At 40.6% G+C, this 23,819-nt stretch overlaps 1 protein-coding gene across 3 annotated transcripts in view; it reads right to left on the bottom strand.

The window, feature by feature from the left end:
* Positions 1–23,819, bottom strand: part of FGD4 (FYVE, RhoGEF and PH domain containing 4) — a 140,078-nt gene that overhangs the window by 110,556 nt on the left and 5,703 nt on the right. The window contains exons 1-2 of one of the 3 annotated variants that reach the window (XM_003277805.3): positions 3,313–3,323; positions 2,083–2,085 (exon numbers count right to left, since the gene is read on the bottom strand). The exons of the other annotated variants lie outside the window; for them this stretch is intronic. The gene's annotated coding sequence lies outside the window, so the exon portion shown is untranslated. Of the gene's footprint in view, positions 1–2,082; positions 2,086–3,312; positions 3,324–23,819 lie in introns of those variants that run through there. 3 annotated transcript variants of the gene reach the window in all.

Here is a 23,819-nt window from a genome sequence, read left to right as displayed (position 1 = left end):
ATCGCTTGAACCCAAGAGGCAGAGGTTGCAGTGAGCCGTGATCGCACCACTGCACTCCAGCCTGGTGACACAGCAAGGCTCCGTCTCAAAAAAAAAAAAAAAAAAAAAAAAAGGCTAGGAAACTGATCGTCATAGATAGTGTAAACTCAACACTAAATGATTTTTGGTATATCCACTATGCTTCTCACTGTCAACAGTAGAGATAATCACTAATCCATTTTCTGTGATTTACAAAAAACTTGGCAAATTTATTAAAAGTGATCTAATTAATTCCCCATACATTATCCATTTGTAAAAGCTGAAGTTTATGATACCATATCAAAAGGGATCTATTAAATAAATATGTTTAGTGATCTTAAGGTTGTCATAGATACCAGTCTTGAAAAACACCTAAAATCCATGCCATTGAACTCACAGCTATTCACAAAATACGTCATGCTCTGAAGACTTAGTGGCTATCATCCAGCCCTTTCACCTCTCCCTCCTTGTAAAGATGGTATTTTGGTACACATTGCACTGAATAAGAAACTTACCAAGTTCTGCCAAACACTCACGTGATATTTCTTTTTTTGAGATGGAGTCTCTGTCACCCAGGTTGGAGCGCAGTGGTGCAATCTCAACTCACTTGCAAACTCCGCCTCCTGGGTTCAAGCAATTCTCATGCCTCAGCTTCTCTAGTAGCTGGGATTATAGACACTTGCCACCAGGCCTGGCTAATTTTCTTTTTTTTAGTAGAGACAGGGTTTCACCATGCTGGCCAGTCTGGTCTCAAACTTCTGACCTCAAGTGATCCGCCTGCCTCAGCCTCCCAAAGTGCTGTGATTACAGGCATGAGCCACCATGCCCAGCCCACATGATATTTCATAACAACGTTTTTTCATTATATTAATTTTTTTTTTTTTTTTTTGAGACGGGGTCTCGCCCTTTCACCCAGGCTGGAGTGCAGTGGCGTGATCTCGGCTCACTGCAGGCTCCGCCCCCCGGGGGTTCACGCCATTCTCTTGCCTCAGCCTCCCGCGTAGCTGGGACTACAGGCGCCCGCCACCTCGCCCGGCTAATTTTTTGTATTTTTAGTAGAGACAGGGTTTCACCGTGTTAGCCAGGATGGTCTCGATCTCCTGACCTCGTGATCCGCCAGCCTCGGCCTCCCAAAGTGCTGGGATTACAGGCTTGAGCCACCGCGCCTGGCCCATTATATTAAATTTTTAAATAAAAGCCCATCTATATTATATTCAATAGCTTACCATTTTCCATGGAAATGATCTGAAATCAAGAATTTTATATGCAACCTGCACTTCCTGGATTAAAACCTATAAATCTACAATGATTAAAAATAAAAGGAAGACTAAGTTGTTTGCCTTAGCATTTTTATTTAAACCTAACTGGCACATTAGCTGTCATATAATTGAAGACTTCCCAATTAACCTAACATACTATTGGCAATGTCAGTTTTATTTATTTATTTATTTATTTATTTTATTTATTTTTTATACAGAGTCTCATTCTGTCACCCATGCTGGAGTGAAGTGGCTCAATTTTGGCTCACTGCAACTTCCGCCTCCCAGGTTCAAGTGATTCTCCTGCCTCAGCTTCCTGAGTAACTGGGATTACAGGCATGGGCCACCATGTCTGGCTAATTTTTGTATTTTTAGTAGAGATGGGGTTTCACCACGTTGGTCAGGCTGGTCTCGAGCTCCTGACCTCATGATCCACCTGCCTCAGCCTCCCAAAGTGCTGGGATTACTGGCGTGAGCTACCGCGCCCGGCCGGCAATGTCAGCTTTAATAAATTATGTACAAATAAGCATATACTGGCAAAAAAGTAACAGGAAAATTATTCCTAGTAAATGTTAGTATTTAACTAACAGATCAGATAGAAAATGGAGCAGGAAAACATAATGGAAGTAGGCCGGGTGCGGTGGCACACACCTGTAATCCCAGCACTTCGGGAGGCCGAGGCGGGTGGATCACAAGGTTAAGAGATCGAGACCATCGTGGCCAACGTGGTGAAACCCCATATCTACTAAAAATTCAAAAATTAACTGGGCGTGGTGGTGCGCGTGTTGGTGCACGCCTGTAGTACCAGCTACTTGGGAGGCTGAGGCAGGAGAATAGCTTGAATCTGGGAGGCGGAGATTGCAGTGAGCCGAGATTGCGCCACTGCACTCCAGCCTGGGGACAGAGTGAGACTCTGTCTCAAAAAAAAAAAAAGATGCATAATTCCCATTTTGCACGTCTCCAAGGCTTAATAAAGTGAGGCATAGAAATTCTTGAACGTATGCCAACTAAATCCTGTTGCTTGAATATTTTTGTACCAAGCCATTTTTGTACAAATCTTCAAAGCAAATATATTATCCTTGAACATCTATTTTTTATTAAAAATAATTAATAAAAAGTTTTCTATCACCTCTTTAGTTATATGTTCACTTATAGTCACACACACAGAGTACAGCTGGCCTCCAAATCCAAATTTCTGCATTTGCAGGTGCAAGCAACTGTGGATCAAAAATATTCAAATATAATTTCAAATAAAAATAATACAACAACAAAAAATATAAATTTTAAAAATATAACTACATAGTGTTTATGTTGCACAGTATTAAATATTATGAGTAATCTAAAGATGATTTAAAGTATAAGGGAAGGGCCAGTGCAATGGCACAAACTTGTAATCTCAGCACTTTGGGAGGCTGAGACAGGCAGATTGCCTGAGGTCAGGAGTTCAAGAACAGCCTGGTCAACATGGTGAAACCTCTCTCTACTAAAAATACAAAAAGTTAGCCAGGCGTGGTGGTGCGCACCTGTAATCCCAGCTACTCAGGAGGCTTGGGTCAGGAGAACTGCTTGAAGCTGGGAGGCAGAGGTTGCAGTGGGCTGAGATTATGCCACTGCACTCCAGCCTGGGCAACAAGAGCGAGACTCTGTCTCAAAAAAAAAAGTTTAAGGGACGATGTGTGTAGGTTATATGCAAACAGTATGCCATTTTATATAAGAGACTTGTGCAAGCACAGATTTCGATATGAGGGTGATGGTCCTGGAACCAATCCCCCAACCCCACATGCTGAGTGACAACTCAGTACTGTTAAGAAGAAACTTTACCAGCCCAGTGCCATGGCTCATGCCTGTAATCCCAGCACTCTGGGAGGCTGAAGCGGGAGGATCGCTTGAGCCCAGGAGTTTGAGACCAGGCTGGACAACATGGCGAAACCCTATCTCTACTAAAAATACAAAAATCAGCCAGGTATGGTGGGATGTGCTTGAAATTCCAGCTACTTGGGAGGCTGAGGCAGAGGTTGCAGTGACCTGAGATCACACCACTGCACTCCAGCATGGGTGACAGAGCAAGACTGTCACCAAAAAAAAAAAAAGAAAAAGGAAATTTTATCTGTAATGTCATCCTCCCTTGATTCTCTCCCACCAAAAAATATATAATACTAGAGAATAAAAACATTATACTAATCTAAATTAGGAAATTGATCCCTAAACCCCAATTTACAATCTCTCTGATCTTATCTATAAGGATTTCAGTTGGTAATACTTCCTCTTTCAGCATTTCCCCTCACCGTGGTTGACTTACTACATTAAAATACTAAGATAGGCTGGGTGCAGTGGCTCACACCTGTTAATCCCAGCACTTTGGAAGGACGAGGCGGGTGGATCACAGGGTCGGGAGATCGAGACCATTCTGGCCAACATGGTGAAACCCCATCTCTACTAAAAACACAAAAATTAGCTGGGCGTGGTGGCACGTGCCTATAGTCCCAGCTACTCGGGAGGCTGAAGCAGAGGAATCATTTGAACCCAGGAGGCAGAGGTTGCAGTGAGCTGAGATCGCACCACTGCAATCCAGCCTGGTGACAGGGCGAGACTCCGTCTCAAAAAGAAAAAGAAAAAAAAAAAAAAAAAACTAAGATAACCATGACACAGACGATGTCTTCCAAGAAGATACTATATTAAGGATTAGGATTTTATTCTGTTATACTTGAGATGTCTGGGGCTGGGCGCGGTGGCTCATGCCTGTAATCCCAGCACTTTGGGAGGCCGAGGTGGGCGGATCAGTTGAGGTCAGGAGCTCGAGACCAGCCTGACCAACATGGTGAAACCCTGCCTCTACTAAAAATACAAAAATTAGCCGGGCGTGGTGACAGACGCCTGTAGTCCCAGCTGGCTACTTGGGAGGCTGAGGCAGCAGAACTGCTTGAACCCAGGAGGCAGAGGTTGCAGTGAGCCGAGATCGCACCACTGCGCTCCAGCCTGGGCGACAGAGTGAGACTCTGTCTCAAAAAAAAAAAAAAAAAAAAAATGTCTGGCCAGGCTCTGGGAAGAAACCGACTCTGGATGTGTGTGGTACCCCTGGTCAAGTGGGGGCAGGACTGCAAAGGGAGCTCTCACCATCCTCGCTCACTGCTTCTGTCAGCATTCCACAGGCTAGGCTCCCTGCTAGACACCCTTCGACGTGTATGTATAGATCAGCCTGACATTAAACACTGCATAATATCCCACAGTTTAACTCTATCATAATTCATTTAATTAACAAACATAATTTTATTATTTTTTAAAAGAGCATCCTAGTAAATTTCTCTACATTTGCACAAGTATTTTTTTGGATCGATTACTAGATGTGGACTTGACAGCTCAATGCTATATGAATTTTAAATTTTGGTAACTTACCGAAAACTTTACCTTCCAAGGGATGGTATCAATATATATCCCCTCTGCCCTTTACCATTAATCTATACTAGATTATTAATTTTTAAAATATTTACTGTTAGCTGACAGAGTATGGATAAGTACATTTATAGTATATTCATGTGATGTAATACTATATCTGAGTTAAAACAAATGAACTACAGTTACACATCAACATAGGCCATTCTCACAAACAATGTGGAGTGAATAAAGTACACAGAATAAAGTACAATTCCAGTTATATATATAGTATGTAGTTTTAAAACATTCCAAAATGTTATGGACACAAAGCCATATGTGGTGTGATGTTACAATTTTTGTCCACAGTTCTGGTTCATAACTTTCAAAGCCTTGTTATGAGGCTGGGGTACTTTACACCTCAGAAAATAATCTCTCTCTTTGCCCTCCTTGCACCTGCCCAAGCCAGGACTCTAATCTGATTGTTGGGTCACAAAACCCTCATTCTGGAGAGGGAGAAAAGCAAAGGTACACTAGACAACAATTTCAGGATGGCAGATACCTCTGGTGGGGAGGCATAGGGAGTAGAAAAAGAAAGAAGAACACGGGGGCTTCAAATGTATCGGTAACATCCTAATTCTTAAAGTCTGTTTTGCTCTTGTTCTTTAAACAATCTTTAGAGACATATACATAAACACGCAACTTAGTATGCATAAGATATTTCATACTAAACAGCACCTCATTGTTTAAATTTTGTATTTTCCTAATCAACAATTTCTGTGTTTAGGTTTATTAGACATTTTTAAAAAGCTTCTGTAATCCCTGTGCTCATTTTTTTTTTTTTTTGAAACAGAGTCTCACTCTGTCACCCAGGTGGATCACAGTGGTGTGATCACAGTTCACTGCAGCCTTGACCCCCCATGCTCAAGCAATCCTCCCACCTCAGCCTCTTAAGTAGCTGAGACTACAGGCACATGTCACCATGCCCAGATAATTTTTCATTTTTTTGTAGAGTCAGTCTCCCTGTGTTGTCAAGGATGATCTCAAACTCCTAGGCTCAAGCGGTCCTCCCATCTTGGCCTCCCAAAGTGCTGCGATTGCAGGCGTGAGCCTGCCACATATTTTTTTCTATTTTTAATTGAATTATAGCTGTCTTTAAAGGAGTTCATATCACAAATATTTTCTCCAACTCTGTTATGTTTCTTATAAAATCTTGCTTTTATACTAATTCCAGGTAATTTATCTTTTTTTTTTTTTTTTTTTTTTTTGAGACAGAGTCTCCCTCTGTCGCCCAGGCTGGAGTGCAATGGCGTGATCTTAGCTCACTGCACCCTCCTCCTCCTGGGTTCAAGCAATTCTCCTGCCTCAGCCTCCTGAATAGCTGGGACTACAGACAGACGCCACCACGCCCGACTAATTTTTTGTATTTTTAGTAGACATGGGGTTTCACCGTGTTAGCCAGGATGGTCTCGATCTCCTGACCTCGTGATTCGCCCGCCTCGGCCTCCCAAAGTGCTGGGATTACAGGCATGAGCCACTGCACCCGGCCAATTTATCTTACTTCTAAACACAAACATGGTGTTTAATTATAACCATTATTATTTTTACTATTAATTTCTTTGGATTCCAGTAGATCAGTGCCAAGTGGCTATTCAAGCCAGAAGAACTATGTATTTTCTCTTTTTTTTTTTTTTTTTTTTTGAGACGGAGTCTTGCTCTGTCGCCCAGGCTGGAGTGCAGTGGCAGGATCTCAGCTCACTGCAAGCCTCGCCTCCCAGGTTCACGCCATTCTCCTGCCTCAGCCTCCCAAGTAGCTGCGACTACAGGTGCCTGCCACAATGCCTGGCTAATTTTGTTTTTGTATTTTTAGTAGAGACGGCGTTTCACCGTGTTTGCCAGGATGGTCTCGATCTCCTGACCCCGTGATCTGCCCGCCTCGGCCTCCCAAAGTGCTGGGATTACAGGTGTGAGCCACCGCACCCAGCCCAGAGCTATGTATTTTCTGAATGTAAATCATTCACTTAAATGCAAGCAGATAAAAGTTTCTCTTCTCTGCTCCATTCCTCCTTATCAGTCCCTCAGCTTCATCCACCTGCAAACAGTAAATGCTTTGGATAGCATTTTAGAGTCCTTCAACCCCATCTCTTTCATCCATACCTACCATGACAGTCCTCTGTCCACCTATATACAGTTCTAGTTCTGAGGTTGTCATGTATTCTAGCTTAAAACTACTACATTAATGAGTAGAGTTTCAGTTGTGAAGGATGAAAAAATTCTAAAGATGGACGGTGGTGGTGGCCGTCCTACAATATAAACGTATTTAATGCTACAGAACCACACACTTAGAAATATTCAAAATAGTAAATGTCATACACATTTTACCACACTTTCAAAAATTGCAAACATTCTCTGCCATAAATTTATGCTCCCCAACCTCAGCAGCCTCTCCTTGCTTCTTCCCAACTTACATGCTCATGCTTAGTCAACTCTATGATAGGCACTCCACTGCTTGTACTGTTCCTCTCTGTTCTCTTTTTTCACTCTCTGCTCTGGGGAACAGACACAGGAGGGGGTTTACAGCTACTCCACTATGCAGAAGATTCCAGTACCAAGTTCCCTTTTCAGTTCATGCTCTCCTTCCTAAATGTCCAGATAGCTACCTCCTTCACTGAAGAAGGGAAGATTGAACTTTATGTTGAAGGATAAGTAGGATTTCATTAGGCATCAAAAGAAGGGAAAGGATATTATTTCAGGCTTTGTAGCAAGGAAATTGGTGGCAGGCTTGCAAACTTCACTGTGGTTTACAGAAGTGTTCATCAGTGCCTGCCAAAAGCCTCAGTGGCTGCATACTGCACTTAGAACGCAATCTCAATTTCACAGGAGGCCTGAAGGCTCTACCCCTCATCTCTTGCCACTTTGCTTTCAAAATATGGTTCCTAAACCATGCTCCCTCTATCAATCACCCAAGGTTTTGAGAAGGAAGTCAAGAAAAATGTTTTCATAAATTTCCACAGGAACCTATTATTTTTTCCAACTTTGAAATAACCATGCAGCTTCCAGAAAAGGCTCCTCTGAGACTTAAAGAAAATAAAACGTTAGTTCTGCCCCTGCCAGGTCAGACGAAGGATAAAGTACAGTCAGTTACTTGCTACTAACTTGAGAGAGAAGAAGGAAGGCTTTCATTTCTCTATTTTTTGATGAGCTGCCTGATCCAAATTTCCTCTAATTATCATCTTCCTTCCCCCAAGACCCTAATGCATAGCTTGGTGGGGTAACACAGTGACTTGGGCCTTTTGTGTTGGCCCGAATATTCTTAAAGGCCAAATTCAGAATGCGGAAAGAAAAGATACCCTAAATAGTTGGAAGAATCAATATCGTGAAAATGGCCATACTGCCCAAAGTAATTTATAGATTCAATGCCGTCCCCATCAAGCTACCAATGACTTTCTTCACAGAATTGGGAAAAACTACTTTAAAGTTCATAAGGAACCAAAAAAGAGCCCGCATCGCCAAGTCAATCCTAAGCCAAAAGAACAAAGCTGGAGGCATCACGCTACCTGACTTCAAACTACACTACAAGGCTACAGTAACCAAAACAGCATGGTACTGGTACCACAACAGAGATATAGATCAATGGAACAGAACAGAGCCCTCAGAAATGATGCCGCATATCTACAACTATCTGATCTTTGACAAACCTGACAAAAACAAGAAATGGGGAAAGGATTCCCTATTTAATAAATGGTGCTGGGAAAACTGGCTAGCCATATGTAGAAAGCTGAAACTGGATCCCTTCCTTACACCTTATACAAAAATTAATTCAAAATGGATTAAAGACTTAAATGTTAGACCTAAAACCATTAAAATCCTACAAGAAAACCTAGGCAATACCATTCAGGACATAGGCATGGGCAAGGACTTCATGTCTAAAACACCAAAAGCAATGGCAACAAAAGCCAAAATTGACAAATGGGATCTAATTAAACTAAAGAGCTTCTGCACAGCAAAAGAAACTACCATCAGAGTGAACAGGCAACCTACAGAATGGGAGAAAATGTTTGCAACCTACTCATCTGACAAAGGGCTAATATCCAGAATCTACAATGAACTCAAACAAATTTACAAGAAAAAAACAAACAACCCCATCAAAAGGTGGGCAAAGGACATGAACAGACACTTCTCAAAAGAAGACACTTATGCAGCCAAAAAACGTATGAAAAAATGCTCATCATCACTGGCCATCAGAGAAATGCAAATCAAAACCACAGTGAGATACCATCTCACACCAGTTAGAATGGCCATCATTAAAAAGTCAGGAAACAACAGGTGCCGGAGAGGATGTGGAGAAATAGGAACACTTTTACACTGTTGGTGGGACTGTAAACTAGTTCAACCATTGTGGAAGTCTGTGTGGCGATTCCTCAGGGATCTAGAACTAGAAATACCATTTGACCCAGCCATCCCATTACTGGGTATATACCCAAAGGACTATAAATCATGCTGCTATAAAGACACATGCACACGTATGTTTATTGCGGCACTATTCACAATAGCAAAGACTTGGAACCAACCCAAATGTCCAACAACGATAGACTGGATTAAGAAAATGTGGCACATATACACCATGGAATACTATGCAGCCATAAAAAATGATGAGTTCGTGTCCTTTGTAGGGACATGGATGAAACTGGAAAACATCATTCTCAGTAAACTATCGCAAGGACAAAAAACCAAACACCGCATGTTCTCACTCATAGGTGGGAATTGAACAATGAGAACTCATGGACACAGGAAGGGGAACATCACATTCCAGGGACTGTTGTGGGGTGGGGGGAGGGGGGAGGGACAGCATTAGGAGATATACCTAATGCTAAATGACGAGTTAATGGGTGCAAGAAATCAACATGGCACATGGATACATATGTAACAAACCTGCACATTGTGCACATGTACCCTAAAACCTAAAGTATAATAATAAAAAAAAAAAGAAAAGATACCCTAAATATAACGAGGATCTTCCTGTCTTTTGCAAATCATCCACTCTACATATCCACCCCCACCCACAACAGATGATAATCTTACACATGCAGTTTCTTTTTTAATACAATCTCAGAAGTATATTACAGTAATAAAATTCCAAAGAAAAAAGAATATTAGTAGATGCAAATTTAGTCAGCTTTTATATGTCTTCGTAAGTTACTGAATTTGTGGTAGGAAATAAGGTCAAAGATAAACAGGGAACTAATTTTTTAAAAGACAGCTCATTTCCATCATATGCACTCTTAAATGGGTACTAAATAAATTATAAATTTATTTGCTTGGCATTTTCTAATTATTATTCTGGCAATCTATATATTGTCAACTTTAGTAATCATGTTGAAACAAACAGGTCTTCGGTACTATGCTAAGGATTATAAAATACCTATACAGCCTTTAAGACACAACAGTTCATCAGTAACGGAACTTAAATAATCTCGTATTAGTAAACAGTTCACTGTTCATGGAGTATGGCTTATCTTCATCCTTTGCACAGGATAGCAGAGGCAAATGTTATTTGCCACAAATGGGTAAGGATTTGAGTTTAAAACAGTAGAAATTAGAGTAACTTATGGCAAACCAGAAAACAATATTTTTTAAAGTAAATGCTAAAACTCAAAAACATTTAAAATCCCTTCTAAAGATGTTGTATTTGTTTATTTACAAAGAATTACTAAGCCCCATATGGGACTCAAGAGAGTATATGAGACACATTGTTAGGGACTTGGGAACTTTTTTATAAAGTCCTGCCCATGAGTTCAGCCACACCAGCTTGTTCAGTTGCTGTGACCATAAGGTCTCTACATATGACTAAGTCTAATTATTCCCTGTGGGTTGTTTCCTTTGAACACTTCTTCACAAACGTAATTAAATATTCATGTACTGTCTTTTTTTTTTTTTTTTTTTTGAGACAGAGTCTCGCTGTCACCAGGCTGGAGTGCAGTGGTGCGATCTTGGCTCACTGTAACCTCCGATTCCCTGGTTCAAGCAATTCTCCTGCCTCAGCCTCCCGAGTAGCTGGAATTACAGGCACGCCAGCTAATTTTTGTATTTTTAGTAGAGACAGGGTTTTGCCATGTTGGCCAGGATGGTCTCGATCTCCTGACCTCGTGATCCGCCCACCTCAGACGCCCAAAGTGCTGGGATTACAGGTGTGAGCCACCGTGCCTGGCCTGCAATGTCCTTTTTTAGCATGTCTTCCCTACCATGTCCAAAGCTTCCAGAGGACAGGGACCTTGTCTGTCCTGTTCATTATTATGGGTCCCATGCACACTGTTTCAAACACTTTATACAATCTCATTAAATAGTTCCTTCTCGAGGAACCAAAGGGAGAGCAAACAAGTAAAATAGTAATCGACAAGTTTGGCTGAGGCTCTGTGACTGCTGGAGGTACAGAGCGGAGGGTAAGAGAAGGCTTTCTAGAATACTTTATCTCTAAACTTTTTGAGGGCACATCCCTATTAGAATAAATCCTAGGCATGCACCCCCTAGTATGTATATTCGCACACAATGTAGGTATGAGTTAAATACAAGCATTCCCGCATTCAGATACATACTTTAAAACACAAAAATAGGCCGGGCGCGGTGGCTCACGCTTGTAATCCCAGCACTTGGGGAGGCCGAGGCGGGCGGATCACGAGGTCAGAAGATCGAGACCACGGTGAAACCCCGTCTCTACTAAAAATACAAAAAAAATTAGCCGGGCGTGGTGGCGGGCGCCTGTCATCCCAGCTACTCGGGAGGCTGAGGGAGGAGAATGGCGTGAACCCGGGAAGCGGAGCTTGCAGTGAGCCGAGATTGCACCACTGCACTCCAGCCTGGGCAACAGAGCGAGACTCCATCTCCAAAAAAAAAAAAAAAAACCCACAATAGAACTTAAAATAGGGCGAGGTAAAGGTAAAAATACTATTGTTAAGAGAACAATGTGACTGAATCTGCTTGTTTTTTAAAAATCTTTTAAGGTAAATGCTTAAACTCAAAAACATTTAAAATCTCTTTAAAGCTCTTTTATTCGTTTATTTAAAAAGAAATTGTAAAATATTTCACAATACAGCAATTTGGAAGAGTAAATCTATCTCAGTTTACTTCCATACTTAGTTTCAATGACTGCCATGAAGAGAGATTCATCGTCCTAAAGGGAAGAAGTGTATCACTGGATGCACTTACTAAGTCACAATGCCTATTTTTAAATACCATCTACCAGTTATACAAAGGTTTTTCTCAAAATTATTCTGGTAAATTTCCAGCTACAGTAATATCTCAGAAGATATTACATTATTTTTCAAAACTTACTCTAAAACATACTAAAACTATTCCAAAGATTTTTTATTTTATTTTATTTTGAGATGGAGTCTCGCTCTGTCACCCAGACTGGAGTGCAGTGGCATGATCTCAGCTCATTGTAGCCTCTGCCTCCTGGGTTCAAGTGATTCTCCTGCCTCAGCCTCCCAAGTAGATGGGACTACAGATGCACACCACCATGCCCAGCTACTTTTTGTATTCTTTTCTTTTTTAGTAGAAACGGGGTTTCACCATTTTGGCTAGGCTGGTCTCGAACTCCTGACCTCAAGTAATCTGCCTGCCTTGGCCTCCCAAAGTGCTGGGATTACAGGAGTGAGCCACCGTGCCCGGCTTTATTTTTTTATTTTATTTTATTTTTAAGCAGAGGCAAGGTCTTGCTGTGTTGCCCAGGCTGGTCTCGAACTCCTGGCCTCAAGTGATCCTCCTGAGTCAGCCTCCCAAAGTGCTGGGAGTCACACATGTGAGCCAGTGCACCTGGCCAAAGATTTTTAAAAGATAGTTAAAAAGATCTGTATGTAAGTTTGAGTGTACTTGCAGCAATAAGCTTTTTAAAAATAAGATTTTAAAAATAAAAGATACATCCATTGTAGTGATAAAATTACACAATAATGGAACGTTTCCAAATAATCATTTCAAAAATACTCTGTCTATAGTGTACTTTTCTGCTGCTCCTGATTGCAGTTACTTTCTAACTGATTCAAGTGTCACCTGTACCTTAAAGGGACAGACTGTGTTTTCCAAATATATCTGCTAAGTAAGAACCTGCTAAATATTTACTGACAGACACTTGTCTTCACATGAAAGGTTAGCAAATGGGCACATGGCAGGGGCGGGGGGGGCGGGGGCAGGATTTTTGTTTGTTTGTTTGTTTTTCTGAGACGGAGTTTGCTCTTGTTACCCAGGCTGGAATGCAATGGCATGATCTTGGGCTCACTGCAACCTCTGCCTCCCTGGTTCAAGCAATTCTCCTGCCTCAGCCCCCAGAGTAGCTGGGATTACAGGCACGCGCCACCACAACAGGCTAATTTTTGTATTTTGGTAGAGACAGAGTTTCTCCATGTTGGTCAGGCTGGTCTCAACCTCCCAACATCAGGTGATCTGCCTGCCTCGGCCTCCCAAAGTGCTGGGATTACAGGTGTGAGCCACTGTGCCCGGCCCATTTTTTTTTTTTTTTTTTTTTGTAAAGAAAAAGATGCAATATCTTTAGTCTCACAACTTGTTTAAATATCGTGCCATTAAATAACTTATGATGCTTGTGGTCACTGATTACCAAGTATTGCCAGAATTCCACTATCTAAAATAACATCATCTCAGTCCACTTAACCAGCCATGCTTAAAATGCCATGGACACAAAAACAGACAAGTGAGCTTACAAGTCCAGTCTCTATTCTCTCCTCAGAATTCCACACATATGCCATATAGATAGATGTATCTGACACATAGATGGAAAAAATGCTAGAAAAAGGCCAAAAATATTAGGAATGCCAGGGCTGGTTTTTTGTTGTTGTTTTTTGAGACGGAGTTTCACTCTTGTTGCCCAGACTGGAGTGCAATGGCACTATCTTGGCTCACCACAACCTCCGACTACCGGGTTCAAGCGATTCTCCTGCCTCAGCCTCCCAAGTAGCTGTGATTACCGGCATGTGCCGCCACGATGGGCTAATTTTGTATTTTTAGTAGAGACGGGGTTTCTCCGTGTTGGTCAGGCTGGTCTTGAACTCCAAGGTCTAGTACCTGCTTCCTGCTCTCCAAGGGTTCATCTTTTGTACCCTGTAGGGCACACTACCCCTCATAGAACACTGCTCCATAGAAGGCATCTCCTAGAATGTAAGCAGTAGTCATGTTCCTAGACAGATAGTCTTTCACAAGAATCTTGTACATGTTGTCTACACACGTCAATCCTGAAGTTAGTCCTAAAACTTAGTAAGTCATAAAACGCACATAAATATGCTATAGCGCCAATGTTAAAACTATGATGATGGCAGAAAGTAGGTGGAATAAACAGTAAATGTTACATGCAAAAAAATACTAACGATATTGGGGGTTGGGTGGGAGGCAATCTCCGAAATGATTTCAAGTTGAATTCTTCCAAAACCTTTTTTTTTTTTTTTTGAGACAGGGTGTCACTCTGTCACCTAGGATGGAGTGCAGCAGCATGGTCTCGGCTCACTGCAGCCTCAACCTTTCAGGCTCAAGCGATCCTCCCACCTTAGCCTCCCAAATAGCTGGGACTACAGGCACATGCCACCATGCCAAGCTAATTTTTTTGTAGAGACAGGGTTTCACCTTGTTGCCCAGGCTGGTCTCAAACTCCTGGGCTCAAGCAATCCTCCTGCTTTGGCCTCTCAAAATTCTAGGACTACAGGAGTGAGCAGCCATGCCTGGCCCTAAGACTAATCATATCTTCTACACTTCAGTCTAGATACAAAGACTACCTAATCCTGTAGTTTGATTCTGGGACATCAACTATGATACTGAAAATTTCATTAAACTAAGGATGACATTAAATTCTAATGTAAAAGTAATGATAATTTAATAAGGATATATGTGTAAAAAATTAATCTCCATATAATAAATACACAATTTTTTTTTAGACTTTGACCAGAAAAAAATGGCTTTAAATTATAAAATCCAGTGCTGAAGACATCGTTACCTCAAGCACTCACAGTAGCAGGTAAAATGAAACGGCAACTGAGAAGGCAACATGGTAATACCTGTTGGATGCCAGAAAACTGAGTATCATCCACCTGTGATGCTTGGGCAAGCTATCCTAACCAAAGAGCTATATGCATAAAGATGAACGTAATGCCATTTAAAACAGAGAACAATTAGAATTAACCTAACAGTTTAACAAAACTATTTTTATAATTATACTCTGGCACCCAAAACAAGCTCAGCTAAAAGCACAAAGAAGGCATACAAATACTTGCTGATTTGAATGTGTTAATAAAGAAGCTTCACTAAGCATCTAGGAACTTTTTGGGTACCCACTAACTATGCTAGACCTGAAATTGCCCGATTTAAATTATCGTCATTTCCAGATCTACTACAGTATTATGGAACGGTATTCCCAATATTATGTCTTAGATCCGTATTCATTAGATAAAATTACCATCTTAAATCAAAGTACCAAGTTTCCCATTCTTTTCCTCATTTAAATAATAAACTTTTGGTACATTCATAGATCAGTGGCATTGTACTAGAAAATAATTTTTATTCTTACCATTTACAAACAACTCACCTAATAACTACCCTGGGATTTTACCACGTAAGCCACCATGCCTGACTGAGATATTTATTCTGTTAAAATAAAACTTGATTCTATGCTAAATGTGAGAGTTTACGCCAAAAGTGCTAACAGACTGCTTCATCATTTGCACATTTTACAGTTTATATATGCATCAATGTAAGCATATATGTTTACAACAGATAACTTCTCAGTGACACCACTACCATTATTCCTATTAATCAAGACGCTGTCTAAAAGTTCATGGACACTCAAAGTAAATAGGAAATACTGATGATAACTAACCACAACTTAAAAAGGGAAGTTAGGCCAGGTATGGTGGCTCATGCCTGTAATCCCAGCACTCTGGGAGGCTGAGATAAGAGAATCGCTTGGGCCTGGGAGTTTGAGACCAGCCTGGGCAACAGAGTGGAACACCCTCTCTATAAAAAAAATTAAAAAATTAGCCAGGCATGGTGGCGTGCACCTGGAGTAATCCTCCTGCCTCAGCCGTTCAGGAGGCTGAGCAGGTGAAGGCTGCAGTAAACTGTGATCGTGCCACTCCACTCCAGCCTGGACAACAGTGAGATCCTGTCTAAAAGGCAAAAGGGAAATTAGTTCCAGTTTGCTGCCTAATTCCAATCACCCGAAATTCCCCACCCCACAATTGTTGTTGTTATTTTTCTCCTGGTTTCTGAGAATGGTTTTGCTTTTGGCAATTTTAGTTAATACATCATGCACTAATTTGGGATTAACAGTTTGTTATTTATTAAAATCAAGTTACTGGTTGAAGACTGGGTTCGACTTCTTCAATACGATTGTCACGTTTGTTTAAAGCTTATTTGCCTGCCCTTTTAAAAGGTGTATTGCCTTCAAAACCACAGTTTTCAATTTATCCTATCTTCCTCTGTGGGATTTTGGCCCATATCCACCCCTGATCATTTTTATATTCAAAATACACAAGTACCTACACATACCTGCAAAAATACAGTTTCCATCTGCCCATGTCTCTTTTATCGCTTATGTAAAGGAGGTATAGGCAGCTCATGATTAATTCAAGAGGAAACAAGGAAATGAAGTTGTTTGAAGTGGCACAGCATGTGCAGTGCTCAACGTCAGTGCAGATATCTGAAAAGAACAGGAGGGGCAGGCAGGAAAGCAGATTTTCAAGCCAAAACAAATATGTATTTTAAAATAAGATTTTGGTTTCATTTAAAAAGATTATTTATTGTTGATTGTAACTCAGCCCTACTGTCTATGATACCTTTCAAATTCCTTAGTGATTCTCAAACACTTTTACAAGTCTGCTTAAGACTCATTCTTTTCCTCATTGCTTCCATTAGGTGCTTTATCTAGCACATTCTATGTGCTGGGCTTTGTGCAATCATCTGGGAGCACAACAATGACCGGACAAAAACCCATGACCTTCAATAGCACCCAATCTAATCAGAGACATCGGGACAAAAATGGAGCAAGAACCATAGATTTGAGCAGGAGCTGTAGAATTCTCCTTATTGGAGTGGGGCCCTTTCCAGAAGCAGGGACAGTGGAGCTGGAGCAAGGTGGTATAGTCCCTGTTCTAATCCCATGGTGTGGCGTCACTCCTTATCTTCCCATTGTTGAAATGGGATTGGTAATTTTAATAAGTTCCTTTAAAGTTTTCCTTTAGCCTTAGTTCTGTTCAATCTAAATGTTAGTATGGGTTCTGTGCTGAGGCAAAAGCTGGGGATATAAGGTGAGTAAAATAGTTCCTGGGGCTGGGAGTGGTGACTCAAGCCTTTAATCTCAACACTTTGGGAGGCTGAGGCGGGCAGATAGCTTGAGTCCAGGATATCGAGACAGCTGGGCAACATGGTGAAAACCCCATATCTACAAAAAATTAGCTAGGCATTTAGCAATATGAAATTTATTTTTGGTTAAGGTATGTATCCCTTTTAAACAAATGGATAATACCTTTTTCCGACAACGTTTAGTAAACAATCTGCAATTCGGGCCATTGATTTGAGATGTCAACTTTATCTTACATTGAATTTTCATAAATACGTAAAATATATCCTTTAATAAAATACATACTTTCTGTTAAAAAAAAATTAGCTAGGCATGATGGTGTACACTTGTAGTCCCAGCTACACAGGAGGCTGAGGCAGGAGGATTGCTCAAGCCCGGAAGCTCGAGGCTGCAGTGAGCCACAATCACACCACCGCACTCCAGCCTGGGAGACACAGTGAGACCCTGTCTCAAAACAAAAACAAAAAGCTTCCTGGCCTCAGGAACACAGTCTATTTGGGGAGAGAGACAAGACAAGAGCCAATTGAAAATACGTTAATGATAGATAAAAATCACGAGGGCTTCAAGAGCTCAGAGAAGACTAACGCGGCTGAGGGAAAAGGTTTATTGGAAAAGCGGTATTATAGTTGAGAAGCCCAATTGACACTGAAATACTTCCTTCTTACATTTCAAAAAAAGAAAACCAACATCTTATGGCCATTTCTTGCCTCAACATTCACACTGCTTCCGTATTGTATAACTGAAATGTCTATCACTAAACAAACTAATTGATTGACTGGATAACATGAATATACATCCATTAGTTTTTCCAAGTTATATTGTGAGCTCAGAAGGTCCCTGTTTTATTCTCTGCTTTTACCCGTACAGCAAGGGTACGGTCACCTGTTGATAGGCAACAATTAATTTTAAATGGTAGAGAGGTATAGAATTTGAAGTGTGATGTATGAAGAGAAACTGGAAGTTTGTTTTGAAATATTTGATTTTCTTTTTAGTGTTACACTTTACTATTTCATAAAAGGGAAGCTAATACTGTTTATCAGACTATGAATATATTGGATTTCTATGGCATTTATTTGCAAAATTGTAAAGAATACAAATTTCATACATACATTTAAATCAGTTATTATAAACCGGTGATGAGGAATTTATTGCAGTCCCTGAGGCAAACATAGGATCCAAGTCTGCTTCCCTCACAGTATTCCTTATATTAGCCAATGATGCATCATCTAGCCAGCTATCCAAGCTGGAAACTTCAGAGCTGTTCCTGACACTTTCCACTCCTTTACCCCATCTACACATCTAATTAATCACTAAGTCCTGGCACTCTTACTCCTACAATTTCTCAATTCCTTCTCTCTTCTACATCCTTGTGCCAGTCTTAACTCAGAGGACTCATCATCTTTCTCCTGTACCATCTGCTCCTCATCAAAATGCTCAGGCTCCTGCACCTTGCAACCTTAGCCCCTCCTCCGCAGTTCCATCAGAGTCATCTTCCCAAAATGTATAAAGAACCATGTTGCCTGGCAGCTTAAAAATTTTAGAGAGCTCCCTCCACGGCTCACTGGATCATGTCCCACACCTGACTTACAGTTCAGGCTAACATAATCTGGTGCCATTTATCTTACAGATTCCAACCATTCCACTCCTACACCTAATCCCAACACTCTAGTTAAACCAATTTCTTATATTCTAAACAAGTATGATTATTTTACAGTTTTCAAGCTTTTATGTGTGCTGTTCCCTTGATATGAAATGCCCTTCACCATGCAGATCTTACCTCCTCCCAAAATCTCCAAGGTGACGTATTTCTGATTGCCTGGCATGACCATGAGTCCTCCCTTCTCTCTGCGCAATCACCACACTTTGCATGTACCTTTGCACAGTATTATGACCTTGCATCATACATTGTAGTTTCTAAAGTGAGCTTACTGAAAGCAAGACTGTATCTTTATTGGCCCAGCAAAGCTTTGGACATAAACCCTTAAATGTTTAAAGGAATGTCCAGGTTGCCTGGGTAAGTATATAAATCTACCTAACATTGATGCGAGGAGACTCCATTTAATCTATTCTCCGCTAGAAATTTTATGCAGATACCATGCCCTTCCCTCTTTCTGCCAAGGTTTACAAACAATAAAAAGCCTTTCTGAAAGGTATTATGCCTCTGAGTAATTAAGAGAAATGGCTCTGGATGGTTGAGAATACAGGCTCTTCACTTCCATGTGGCCAAAATAACTCAATTTTTCCTACCGTTAAAACATATATGCTCCCTAGGAGAGAAAGAGGTGGGCCCTAGATCAGCCTGTCTCCAATCAACTCTGCATTTCAGGCAGGCAAGCTATTGGATTTACTGGCTGCTCACCTACCTGGGTCCTTCCAAGAGATGAAACCACTACCCTGACAATTTTCTGTGACAAGGTGTCAGTGACAAAACCTGACAGGGGCTTGGCGTGAGTCCCAAGTCATGTAGCACCAGAAACTGAAGGCTGAGACTAAATGAGCTCAGAGTCATGAACAAGCACTCTACTTCTTTTTTTTTTTTTGAGACAGAGTCTTGCTCTGTCCCCCAGGCTGGGGTGCAATGACACGATATCAGCTCGCCGCAACCTCCGTCTCCCAGGTTCAAGCGATTCTCCTGCCTCAGTCTCCCAAGTAGCTGGGATTACAGGCTTGTGCCACCATGCCCAGCTAATTTTTAAATTTTTAGTAGAGAGGGAGTTTCACTATGTTGGCCAGGCTGGTCTCGAACTGCTAACCTCAGATGATCCGCCAGCCTCGGCCTCCCAAAGTGCTGGGATTACAGGCGAGAGCCACTGTACCCGGCCACAAGCACTCTACTTCTTCAAGCCCTAAAGTTGGCCACAACTTTCAGTTTAGGATCACTCACCAGAATTTGTTTAGAAGTTGAGAAGCATCACAAAAAAGACTTCGACGTACACAATCATAAAAAAGAATTCAAAGAAAAGCAATATTAATCATTTTATAGCAATAATTTTACATCTATTCCATTTTTTTAAATAGGGGGAAGAATCAGCTTCACACAAAATGCTAAACTGAGTTTCAATTCTAAAATCAGCTTACTCTTCATGGAAATTCGTCTTTTTCTGAGATTAGATGAGATCGAGTGCATTCAGGGTGGTATGGCTGTAGACTTTTTCTAATGAACAGAAAAAATATACCTTTAATATTGCTTTACTTTAAAAAAAGATGACCACACAACACACAGTGAGACTAAAGGTCCTCGTTTCTTTATAGTTCTGTGTAGTTCCAAAGAATTTTAATGTGTGAGTTAAATAAGTAGGTTGATTTTTATAGCACAGCTGCTAATATACTATTACTACCATCATTTAACATAACCACCAAAACATAAAAATCACAGCGATCAGGCCGGGCGTGGTGGCTCACAACTGTAATCCCGGCACTTTGGGAGGCCGAGGTGGGCGGATCACGAGGTCGGGAGATCCAGACCATCCTGGCTAACATGGTGAAACCCCGTCTCTACTAAAAAAAAAAAATACAAAAAATTAGCTGGGCGTGGTGGTGGGCACCTGTAGTCCCAAGCTACTCTGGAGGCTGAGGCAGGAGAATTGCTTGGACCTAGGAGGCAGAGCTTGTAGTGAGCCAAGATCACGCCGCTGCACTCCAGCCTGGGCAACAGAGCAAGACTCTGTCTCTCTCTCTCTCTATATATATATCACACCGATCGCCCTGAAGTGTTTCTTCCCAGAATATAATTAAGCCCACAAGCAAGCAGGTTTACCATGGTTGCTTCCCTTTGCTCTCTTGTTCAATCTAAGTTTTGCACCACTTCATGCTCATCTCACTAGAGAGTGAATAAGGAAAATAAACGCCTCTGCCATTTGGCAAGCAATTTGGTTACTATCCCTCATCCATAACTGGCTGAATCCTAACTCTGCCTTAGCACCAATCATCACCTAAGCCTTAAAATAACTTCCCTCTTATAATCTAGTCCCTGCCTATCACCCTCTTCAAGATCTGGCTCAATCCTCCTGCTGAATCAATCCCACAGACTGTGATGACTTCTATATAATTTCACGTCTCTTTCATAAAAGGTACTCAGCTTGTACTATTCCAGTATCTTCCCCCAACACTTAAGCACTTTAAAAAGAATCTTTCCAAAGTGAATTCTATATTCCCAACAGAACATCGGGGTTGAATACTTTTGAAGTCATTTAGTTCCACATACCTGACAGATGAATCTTGTCTACAATATCTCTTACAAGTATCTGTCTAACTTATATTTAAATACCACCAGTGATAGGAAAATAGTTATTGAACAGGACATTCCATGTGTAAACAGTCTAATTACTAGGAAATTCATCCTTAAGTTCTGACTATATAATCTATAACACAAATAACATACTAGCCTGCGTTGGTTACTATTACTTACAACAGGTTTATCGTCCCTACTAGATTATAATGTCTTTTTTGAGCATTTCATATTAGTTCACTTTTTTATTATAGTAAAATTCATATAAGGTCACTGTTCATTATTTAAAATCTTCAAAAAACTTGTAAAGAACAAAACAAAAGTGATCCTAAAGTCTAGAAATAACTAGTGTTATTACTAGAATTTCTAGTAATTCCCTCTAGTATTTTTATTGTTATATAAAAAGCATAATACAGCATATACAACATTATATACATTTAACATTTCGTCGTGAGCATTTTCCCACATTTTCTGAAGATGTTTTAATAGTTGTATAACTTAAAATCCCATGAATATGTAGTAATTTATTTAGCTATTTTCGTATTGTTGAACATGTTACTAGCTTCCCACTTCTTCCCATTCCCACTAAAACACCTGATGTGACGTGATAAATCATTCACTGAATCACTCAGCAACTTACTAGTGGTAGATTTCTAAAATTGGAATTATGGGAGTGAAAAACATGTTTAAAGCTACTGATAATGTAGTAGTTGTACTCTATTTGCTTATTACAGGTCAAGTGACTCCTGTGTTCCATGGCCACAGCTGACTAGCAAAGGTAATCAATGACCAAAGCTTAGCCCACTGGAGTCTCTCCAGGGCATCTGTAGTTAGAACTGTGTGTTTCTACTGGGCACTGGAAAGGGTGTAATCTGAGATTAGAGGTGGCCACGTTTTCTGCCATTCACAGAGGGATCCTAAGAGGCCAGTGCAAACAGCGTGAGGCACACAGGCAGAGTCGTAGTGGGGCTGAGAGGTCACACACCTAGAGGGATGGAGATGTAGCTGTCCAGGGTCCAGCTTCTTGAGAGGCCTGGATGAATTAATTGCCCGCGGGTTCCATGAGACACCTTGTGTTGTTTCCATACATCCTCTTTTCTCTTAAATTACAGGGGGATTCTATTTCTTGCAACAATGTGTTCTCTGATTAAGATAAAACGTATTTACCAAATTGTTTTCCAAAAAACTCCATCAGTTTACAGTGTCATCTGAAGTATACAAGGGTGCCAATCCAAAATATAAGCATTTGGAAAATTTCTGTCGAAATAAGCATGAATATTTTGTGTATTTCTTTGATTGCTAATTGTACAGAATTTTTTTCATGTATTAGTCAATGGTGTCTTTTTCCTTTTTGAACCATTTATGTTCTTTGACAATGACTAACCACCTGAGGACTTCTTAAAGACATTTCTCATTAATTCTCTTTTCATCTCTTTAGAGTCTTATTTCTGTACCCTCGCTGCTACTGTGGTAGTTATGTTTCCTATATTATTATTTTGCCTAGATTAATGGAATGGCTAACTCAAAAAAAAAAAAAAAATAGAGGATAAAAGTTAAGAACATAGAATTGAAGCCAGAACAGATCGAGGTATTTTTCCTAGTTCATCATTTAATGTTGGTGAACTTGGAAATCCTATGTACTACACCTCCTAACATTTGTATTTTTTCAATGCGGATAAATCTCAAATATTAGTTAAAGATTAGATGGATGATGAATATATTTTGCAGCCTCTGACATATAGAAAACACCAAAAGTTGGTATATATTGCAATTAGAGTAGTTGCATCTTAACTTGCTTCAAAGTGAACTATATACACTTTACAGATACAGAAAACAGCTGTGTGTGATAGTGTGTGCACATGCACCCAAACACAGGTGCAATAGTTTAAGTTGTTCAGGCAATCTGACCCAATGCTCATGTGCTCTGTAGTGGGAGTAAGACAGAAATCATGAACCTGCTGCTCCTGCAATTCTTCTTGGTTCACATGAGTCACTTGGTGACTCTCCAAGTGTGAGGTCTCAGCACACTGAGCTGAATTCTAGGACTCTATTTCATATAGCCTGACCTCTAAATGCAATCAAAGTAATTATTATATCTCATGCTCAATTCAAGAAGCAGCAATCTCTTCTAACGCTAAAAAAACACACATACAGTGTTGGACGTCACAAGAAGAGAGTTGATCTACAAAGCTATGCCTTCCTAAGGGACTTTTCAAGAGCTTTTTTGACTTCATCCAAGTTTTGCATTCTGTGCTGACTTTAGAATCTAAATATCAAGAATAAGATATGACAACTATATTGTAGTGGTGATAATAAAAGAAAAAGTCTACCTGCTATGGATGAAAAAGATAAAGAAGAGAATTCCAGCTGCCTTGGAGATTGTTCCCTCCCATGTTTCCATCATTTAAACTGCCAGTTATCTTTTCAGACTATAAAACTGAAGATCTCTTCCCAAATGTTTTAAAACTGTTCAAACATTCCTTATTCTTTACAGGATACAGTAAAAACTTCTGTGCAAGGCAATATCTCCACTTGCATATCCTGCCCTGCCTTAGCCCAAAGACTGCACTTCCTGGCCCATCATATCTCCTTG

This window comes from Nomascus leucogenys, chromosome 23 (assembly GCF_006542625.1).
Source record: "Nomascus leucogenys isolate Asia chromosome 23, Asia_NLE_v1, whole genome shotgun sequence".
In the NCBI taxonomy this organism is placed as follows: Eukaryota; Metazoa; Chordata; class Mammalia; order Primates; family Hylobatidae; genus Nomascus; species Nomascus leucogenys.
This window is presented reverse-complemented; position numbering and strand designations above follow the sequence as displayed.